Below are 10,163 nucleotides of genomic sequence, written 5' to 3'. Positions count from 1 at the left end.
CTGAATTGGTCATCAATGTTATAGAATGAAGAGAAGAAATGTAGGAGCAGTTCAGCACCTTTATTAAACTTAGCTGGATTGCAGTACAAATTGATGGCCGGCTGTAGGGAAGCCGCTTTTAAGGGATTGCCTGTAACCAAGCTGGTCAATGACAGCAGTTTATTTCTCCCGCCACTAGATTAGCCAATTAGCGGTGGCTATGCAAAACTTAGCTACCTTCGGCCATACATAACACCCCCTCCCCTCTTAGTCTGTGCACAATCAAAATGCATATTAATATACGACACATAATCACACATGTATGCGGAATGCGGTACAGTCCTACTGGGCCTGCACAATTCAATAGTCATCAGAAACTAACCAGCGGCGGACAGGTCATCTGTTGCTCCATTCTCCTCCTGTGGAAATATCTGGAACCTGCTGTTGGGCGCAGCGGCCTCCTCTCCTGAGTTATTGTCCTCCGGTCCTGGATAACACCACTGTATTCCAGCTGCTCTTGGTAGGTGTCCACTCGTCTTGCCTGGTGTTGAGCATAGGGTCCCTTGGGCAGGGCTGGTCTGCTGTGTGGAGATCCATGAACCAGTGTTTTGGAGGCCTCTTGGGGTGGAGACTTTGGTTGCTCTTGTCTTGTAGGAGGTGGTGGCTCATCTGGCTGGCATAATCAGGAGTCTCCCAGCCTCCTTCTGAGCTGATCTATGTGCCACCTCCATACTCGTCCATCTTCTATTTCTACTTGGTATGGTTTTGGACCAGTGATTGAGAGGAATTTGGGTTTCATCCACTTGGGATCTCCTACATAGTTATGGGCAAAAATGAGATCATCTATTCCCAATGACCGGACTATAATGCTAGAGTCCAAGGGTTTCTCTGGATTGCAGTTGGGGTTCAGCCAGTATAGCTGGGAGTACAGTTTGCATCCCATTAACCTTTCAGCTGGGCTTTGGTTAGTGGCCATGCATGGTGTAATGTGCTGGGCCAGCAGGAACTGGTCGATTCTTTCTTCCCTGGTGAGTGAGTGCCTCTTTGGTCATCCTCACCATTCTCTCTACTTGGCCATTGCTGGCTATATTGAACGGCGAGATGAGGTTGTGTCTGATGCCCAGTTCTGCCTGAAATGACACCATGTTCTTCATCATCAGTTGGGTCCCATTATCTAATACAATAATGTTTGGAGACCATGGGTTGTGAATGGAGGGCTTGGATGGTCTCCTATGTCATTGATGTGTGCATGGTCACAACCACAAGCCATTTAGAGCAGGTGTGATTAAAAATGTTTGTCCTGCCATGGGTCCAGTGAAATCTATAGATTAGCCAATCAGCAGTGTCTATGCAAATCCTTGTTACATACAGCTGTACAGCCAATAATCCAAGCAGACCCACTCACCACCCAGAGATGCTTATCCAGTCATTAATTACCTGTCAGATGAAAGGACAATTTTGTCACAATGTATTAAGAGCTTTGAAAGGATGTGATTCCAGTTTCCTCCTTCAGATTATTTAATTAGAACAGGTGTGTGCCTATAGTGGCATCAAATTTTGGATGGAAATAATGTCTATTTTGTGAAGGACTAGCCAGCCTGGGCACAGGGTTGGGTCATCATTTCAAAAGTGTTCCCGAATCCAATCACAGAAGGGCCAAAGGCAGAAAGTGGGAGTCACATCTCTATTGAGTTTCCATGTGGAAATCTGACAGCGAGTATTGGAAACCTTCCCTTCCACAACAGTGAAAGTGTTTTGGCAACACAGAACAATGAAAGTGAAGATCCCATGACCACAGCAGCAATGTAGCAGCAGCCAGCAACACTGAATCAACCATATTATCAAATTTCATTCCCTCGGGGCTTACAGATTTTGGATTTTGGATGCATTTTTTCAGATACATTCAAAGCACCTAGATTTTTTTAAAAAAATGCCTTTTGATACACTATTTCACCTACCTGGAAGTCATGACATTCTTAGTAGTAAATAGATATGTGCACTTTTTACTTTTGAAAACTCAGGTGCGGCGTACTGGAGAGGTCATCAAATTGGTTTTTAACTGACTGTTTTTCAAACGTTTGCAAAAATTGTTTATTTTAAAGTCCATGTCAGAAGAGGAAATATCAGGGAGCTCTCCAGTTTTGTTGTGAATTGGCAAACCACCTGTCTTGGAAGAAAAATTAGACTCGGAAAATTCAAAGCAACACATAACTGTGAAATTGAAAAACTGATTGAGACGTAATTGGGAGCAGTACAAAGATACTTGGAAATAGCCTTTGTATAGCAGCAAACCCCTTTAAGGTTTATTTATTATTATTCTTCAGTTTTATTGGGGAACCAAGTAGCGTGCACATTGAACAAGGTTTGTTGTTTGGGTGATTCCTGCTATTATTAAGGCTGCATGGAGGAGTATATCTTGCTTTGCTTCTTTGTTGACATCTCTGGTCATTACTCACTAGCATTTAAATGGAATGGGATTTTCTAATTGTAAACAAATGGAGTAATATTGATTTTGTTAGTACTATGTGCATAAAGGGTTGGGTTTGGCAATACATAAAACAAACCAACAATGTATGGTTAAATGCATTGAAATACTATTGTTTTAAGAGTTAGCGTTGCAGATTGCCATAAGAGAGAGGCATAAGCGTGGTTCTCTCTCTCTCTCTCTCTCTCTCTGCTATTTCTGTTATATTCTTTGTGACTGCTGTAGTAGAAACTGTGTGCAGTGATACCTCGTCTTACAAACGCCTCAATATACAAACTTTTCGAGATACAAACCTGGGGTTTAAGATTTTTTTGCCTCTTCTTACAAACTATTTTCACCTTACAAACCCACCGCCGCCACTGGGATGCCCCGCCTCTGGACTTCCGTTGCCAGCGAAGCACCCGTTTTTTCACTGCTGGGATTCCTCTGAGGCTCCCCTCCATGGAAAACCCCACCTCCGGACTTCCGTGTTTTTGTGATGCTTCAGGGGAATCCCAGCAGCGCAAAAACGGGTGCTTCGCTAGCAACGGAAGTCCAGAGGTGGGGTTTCCCAGTGAAGGGAGCATCAGTGAAATCGCAGCATCGCAAGCATCACAAAAACACCAAAGTCCTCAAAACCCCACTCCGGACCTCTGTGTTTTTGCGATGCTGCAATCAGGGGACTCCCAGCAGCGCAAAAACGGGCGCTTCGGCTGGCAAAAGGGGTAAATTTTGGGCTTGCACGCATTAATCGCTTTTTCATTTATTCCTATGGGAAACATTGTTTCGTCTTACAAACTTTTCACCTTAAGAACCTCGTCCCGGAACCAATTAAGTTTGTAAGACAAGGTATCACTGTATTGAATAATGGTTTATGTATTTGTAAGCTGAACAAGTAAGAGTTATAATATTGTATATGTATTGACTGATTTAATTTAATTTAATTTATTAGATTTGTATGCCGCCCCTCTCCGTGGACTTGGAGCAGCTTACAAGAAAATAACACAGTATAACAAATCTAATATTAAAAAACATTTAAAACCCAACATGAAAACCATGCAACACAATCATTCCATGCATAAACTATATATGCCTGGGGGGTATCATAATTCCCCCATGCCTGGCGACATAGGTGGGTCTTTAGCAGTTTATGAAAGGCAAGGAGGGTGGGAGCGGTTCTAATCTCTGGAGGGAGTTGATTCCAAAGGACCGGGGCCACCATAGAGAAGGCTCTCCCCGGGGCCCGCCAATCGACATTGTTTAGTTGATGGAACCCGGAGAAGGCCAACTCTGTGTGACCTAATTGGTCGCTGGGATTCATGCGGCAGAAGACTAGGACTGTTATTGACTAAGATATTTGCCAAAGTCAATAATATTTTATACACTTAATGTATCTGACTTATATTACCGAACCATTACTCTCTGAGCTATCAGCTGGATATCCACTAGAATTCCACGTTTCCTCTGTGTATGTATATCTTTGAAAACTCAGAGATCACTCTGCGCACTGCTTAACAACAGGGTTGTGTTTCATCTTGATGGGATGTGGCCAGGGTGGCTATAGCCAGCTCAATTTCACTTGTATTGGTGCCTGTCCAAACACTTTATCAGCAAAAACAGAGGTCAGGAGGGCTACACAGCCCTCTCATGCTCCATTTTCTCAGGCAGAGGGCTGCAGGAGGTCATCTCAGCAAAAATGGAGGTCGGGAAGGCCATGCACAGCCCTCCTGAGCTTCATTTTCAATGGCAGAGTCACTTGGGTGAATCCTTTGCTGTTTCCAAGACAGCCTCGCGGGTCAGTTCTAAGCGACTTGTGGGCCAGATTTGGTCCTCAGTAGTGATGGGCAAACTGAACCTGCGCAATTTGGGTCCGTACCGAATTTTGCGGTGTTCAGTATGCCGAACACAAACTTTTTCCAAAGTTCGGGGTCGTGTTCGGAGCTTTGATGTCACCGGCACCTTGCTAAGGACGCCAAGGTGATCACTTCCTGGATTCCATGGAATCCAGGAAGTGATTACCTCGGCGTCCTTAGCAACCTGCTGGTGACGTCAAAGATCTGCCCCGGAATCTCTTTGTGGGAGGGATTCCCCAGCTCCTTCAAAGGGAGGTCTTCACGTAAAAATAAACATGTTTATTTTTACGTGAAAGGACCGCCCTTTGATTGCATGAATCTGCGGTGTCCTGTTTCGTAAAAATAACAATGTTTATTTTTACGTGAAGACCTCCCTTTGAAGGAGCTGGGGAATCCCTCCCATGAAGAGATTCCGGGGGTGGAGCTTTGAGGTCACCGGCAGGTTGCTAAGGACACCAAGGTGATCACTTCCTGGATTCCATGGAATCCAGGAAGTGATCACCTTGACGTCCTTAGCAACATGCCGGTGACGTCAAAGCTCCGCCCCCGGAATCTCTTCATGGGAGGGATTCCCCGTTTGGGTTCGAGTTCGGGTTTGGTTCAGGTTCGGCCAAATTTTGCGTAAAATTCGGCTGAACTTGCCGAACCTGAACACCGTTGGGTTCGCCCATCACTAGTCCTCAGGCTTTGAGTTTTACATCCCTGTTCTATGACATTCTTATGACATAGGACCCTGCACTGGATAGTTGCCAAAGCTACAGGATTTTTATTAGTGGTGAGGTTTCATTCATGCATTAACATCAAAGTAGTATCAAAGTAGCTTTGTCATTCAGCTTTATGCAAAGTTCTTCATAAATAAGCCCCGCAGTAAAAAAATTCTTCCAGATTTTCAAAATGTAGGCATAGATCAGATTCATGCATCAAAGTTATTAATCATTATAGGAATCTAAATCTCAAGCATTACTCCCTTTGATTAAAATCTGGGCATGGGTTCTGCTACAGATTTAGATCTTTGGCTGACCTTTGCAAATAAAATAAAATAAAATAACCCCCCCCACACACACATACATATACAAAATCACCATGGGTTCTCCCCCCCCCCCTCAAACAGAAGAATTGTTGATGTGTAATATTTTATCTAGGAAGGATACAAATTATTCAGCTGCTACAGTTAATGCATTTTCTTTTCCTTTCCAAGGGTAATCTCAGAAATTATTGTCACTCAATATCAAGATATGAATTTGGTGCCCTAAACATTTATGACTTTTCTGATGTCTTGTATGCCAAAAGAGAAATTGATACATTTAACCCTACTCTAAATTGGGCATTTTATGAATTTTGCTGATGAATGCATGTCATAGACATTTAAATCAATCTCTTAATATGATTTCTCCTTCTGTTTACCTTTCATTGCTCCAGAATTATACAAGTACTAGCTGAAACCAAAGCTTTAAATTTTAGTGGGAAGGAAGGAGGGAGAGAGGGAGGGAGGGGGAGGGAGGGATGGAGGAAGGAAGGAAGGAAGGAAGGAAGGAAGGAAGGAAGGAAGGAAGGAAGAATCTATTTTGACATTTGGGCTGCAGAAATTCATATTAATGATAGAGGGCCCCTAAGAGAGATTGGAAGCTCAGGATATTTTCCACCAAATAGTGGTTATCTATTTTTGCAACCCAGGTACATTAGCACTTTCGGGAAAACACAATTTCCAACTGAGCAGGAGGTTACTGTTCATTCAATAGGAGAAACAAAGCTTCTTGAAATGGATGTCCATGTGCCGCCTCTGTGTTGGTTGAGGCAGGCAGGATTCCTTTGAGTACCATTTCTTGGGTGTCCAGGGAATGGGAGGATTATGCCTTCTCTTTCTGCTCAAGATCCCTGTTTACAATTGGTGGGCCACCGTGTGACCCAGAATGCTGGACTCAATGGGCCTTGGCCTGATTTAACATGGCTCTTCTTATGTTCCTATGTTCTCGATTGCCGCTTAACCGTCCAGCTGTGGTATCAGCCTTACAAAGTGTCCAACAGGTATGATGCTTGAGGCCAAATCTGGTAAGCTCTCTTCAAACTCTTTCATATGTTCAAGGACTGAAAGTGTCTCAATATGATGGAACTATAGAAATGAGGTTTCTATGGTCATTCTAGCTTCAAAATAGTTGTTTTCCATTTAGATGCATATGCTGAATGACAAATGCTTTTGCATTGTCTTACCTAGCACTTTTTCAATTGAATGAAAGAGACTATTGGAAAAAATTGCATAGGTTGGTGAGTGTTTTTTCTTTTTAAGCATAATTATGAAGTGGCCAAGATGCTGTGTGGCTAATTTGTCTTCTTTGAACAAATTTCTCTCCATTGGTCTGCAGAAGTTTTGTTTCCTACCCTTCAATTAAACCGCAAAGAAAGATTTGACTTTTTCAATAGCTGCGCTATTGTCACTGCTAAGTGGGAATCCTGCTTTTGAAAATTGTTGGATAATTTCCCTAGAGGCATATTATTTCTCAGGTAATAGCGTTAGAATAACAATTAGCCCTTTAAAAAGATATAAATGGTAATAAAGATAAAAATAAAAGAGTGTTTTGCAATTTGAGATAAAATAAAAGATGGTTGGATTACCATCAAATTATGGGATTGGAAGGAATTTTAGAAGTCACCTGTTCAGGGCAAGTACTATCAGTGCATTTCTGACAGACAAATAATAAGCTTCTGTTTGAAGTGCAAAATTCCTCAGCAAAAGGAAAACTCATATACAGTGGTATCTCTACTTATGAACTTAATTGGTTCCATGACCAGGTTCTTAAGTAGAAAAGTTTGTAAGAAGAAGCAATTTTTCCCATAGGAATCAATGTAAAAGCAAATAATGTGTGCAATTGGGGAAACTACAGGGAGGGTTGAGGCCCTGTTTCCTCCTAGGAGATTCTTAGAGAGGCCCCATGGAGGCTTCCCTGCCTTCTCCTTGTCTCTTGTCAGCTAAGTCTCCCTCTTTCTCTCATTGTTGTAAGGATTGTGATGGTGAATATTGCCAGCCACAGAGACATTCAGTAATTAAACAGTTAACATATGTGCCTTGTCATTAATCACCTCCCATATTTTATGTAATATCCTCCTCGTCATTTCCGTCTTGTTGCTCCTGTTGTTCTTAAGACTCCATGATGTGAGCTTTGTTTTGTTTTCTACTTTTATAATAAAAGAAAGCATGTTTTGAAATAACAATGCTTGGGTCTCTTAAATCCATCACCTCCGCGGTGTAAAGTTCAAATGGAGTTTTACAATCCATGACAAGGATGACCATCCAGAACTCCCATTTCCCTCTAAGGTGAAAAGAGATGCAAGAGAAGTTTACAAATTTTGTTTCTCTCCATTAGCCATTACCATCACTTTCTTCTTACACTTTTTTTTTTTGGCTTTTCTCTTTAAGCCATGATTATTCATGGCACCGGACCAGACTATCTCAGGGACCGCCTTCTGCTGCACGAATCCCAGTGACCAGTTAGGTCCCACAGAGTGGGTTTTCTCTGGGTCCTGTCAACTAAACAATGTTGCTTGGCAGGACCCAGGAGAAGAGCCTTCTCTGTGGTGGCCCCGACCCTCTTGAACCAACTCCCCCCAAAGATTAGAATTGCTCCCACCCTCCTTGCCTTTCGTAAGCTTCTTAAAACCCACCTCTGCTGCCAGGCATGGGGGAATTGACATACTCTTTCCCCCTAGGCCTTTACAATTTTATGCATGGTATTTCTGTATGTATGTTGGTTTTACAATAGGGGTTTTTAACTGTTTATATTGGATTGTCATATGCTGTTTACTACTGTTGTTAGCCGCCCCGAGTCTACGGAGAGGGGCGGCATACAAATCCAATCCAATCCAATCCAATCAAATTATTGCCAAAAAGAAGCCCTAAAAAATCTAGACATTTTTTCCTGCTTTTGATATCTCATAAGGCTTAGGATTTTTTTTATTATCATTCGTCCTTTTCATACAATTCCTATGAGTGAATGGCCTTATATTATTTGTTTATGCATCTCTTCTCCCATTTTCCATCCATATCCTTTTTTTATATGCAGCATTTTAAATGGCTCAGAATGATATGGATCGTGTCAAGCCGATGGTTTTTTTTCTGTGCATCTTCACCTGCACTGTTAATTCAGTTCCAGAGAGCCAGTGCTGCCCAGTGCTGATAATAGGAAAACATTATTCATCACACCTGAGAAAAAATGGTGGATAATTTATATCAATAGTAATAGCACTTAGACTTATATACTGCTTCACACTGCTTTGCAGCCCTCTCTAAGTGGTTTACAGAGTCAGCATATTGCCCCCAACAATCTGGATCCTCATTTGACCGACCTCGGAAGGATGGAAGGCAGAGTCAACCATGAGCCAGTGAGACTCGAACTGCAGAACTGCTGGCAATCAGCTCTCAGCAGAATTAGCCTGCGATAATGCATTCTAACCACTAAGAATAAGTAGAAAGTTAGTAAGGCTGCCTCTTAGTACTGGACTATTTTTATTTATTTATTTATTTATTGGATTTGTATGCCACCCCTCTCCGGAGACTCGGTGCAGCTAACAGCAATAAGAAAACAGCATATAATAATAATCCAATACTAAAAAACAGTTAAAAACCCATTATTATAAAAACCAAACATACAGACAGACATACTATGCATAAAATTGTAAAGGCCTAGGGGGAAAGTATCTCAATTCCCCCATGCCTGGCGGCAGAGGTGGGTTTTAAGCAGCTTCAAAAGGTGAGGAGGGTGGGGGCAATTCTAATCTCTGGGGGGAGTTGGTTCCAGAGGGCCGGGGCCACCACAGAGAAGGCTCTTCCCCTGGGTCCCGCCAAGCAACATTGTTTAGTTGACGGGACCCGGAGAAGACCCACTCTGTGGGACCTAACCGGTCGCTGGGATTTGTACAGCAGAAGGTGGTCCCTGAGATAATCTGGTCCGGTGCCATGAAGAGCTTTATATTTTCCTCACTGTTTCCAATGATTGAACCAGTTGTGGACAGTCAGGGGGAAAATGTATTATTTAACAGCAAAGCAAATGAAGACAAATGTTCCTATCTTATTAACAATGGGAATTTTAACCCATAATTACAGTGGTGGAAGAGCCCTTTCAACTCTTTTGCTTTTCTGATTCTATCTTGAATACAATTTCTTGTCAGGAATTCCGGTTTCAGTTGAGCCCAACAGTCATTGAATCTTTTCTTCATTTTTATTGCCAGTAGCATTGTTTACAAAACTGTATTTTCTTTAAAAAAATGCACTGACTTGCTGATATTGCCATAAACAGAACTGGACTACGAGTCTTGAGAGATTATTCTGAATGAATGTCAACACTTATCCAAAGCAAATGCTCTCACGGGCTTTGAAATTGACAATAGCTAACTTGCGAACAGAGTTATAAAAGGAAAGGGGGGGGGAGGATAGTTTTCTGACCTGAATCATTTTTACAAGGTCTTTATAAACATCTCAAGTCAATTTGGAACAGACTTTCCCTGTTACGTGTTTGCTAGGGCTTCATTACTTTCCTTAAAAAGATTCTGCAAACACAGGCATTATTATTATTATTTAAAAAATGGGGAGTAAGCCCTCAGTATCATTGATAGAGAAAATCTATGTAGTCATTAACATTCAGCACCAACTGGATGGTATATAATCAATTTTTTTCCCCCTTTTTAAAGTATCATATAGATTAGGTCTCTCAACAACCTTTTCAATTCAAGAAGAAATGAGAGAACCATATAGATAGCTATGAATGTGGGACTAGCATTTTAATTTTCCTAAAGCTTTCTCCAAACCAGGTACAAGTTTCAAGTTTTATTGGATTTATATGCCGCCCCTCTCCGAAAACTCGGGGCGGCTAACAACA

General features: G+C 42.0%; 1 long non-coding RNA gene across 1 annotated transcript in view; it reads left to right on the top strand.

Moving 5' to 3' along the window:
- Positions 1-10,163, top strand: part of LOC139166976 (uncharacterized) — a 92,448-nt gene that overhangs the window by 7,992 nt on the left and 74,293 nt on the right. The gene's annotated exons all lie outside the window — the stretch shown is intronic.

The sequence above is a fragment of the Erythrolamprus reginae genome, chromosome 4 (assembly GCF_031021105.1).
Source record: "Erythrolamprus reginae isolate rEryReg1 chromosome 4, rEryReg1.hap1, whole genome shotgun sequence".
NCBI lineage: Eukaryota > Metazoa > Chordata > Lepidosauria > Squamata > Dipsadidae > Erythrolamprus > Erythrolamprus reginae.
This window is presented reverse-complemented; position numbering and strand designations above follow the sequence as displayed.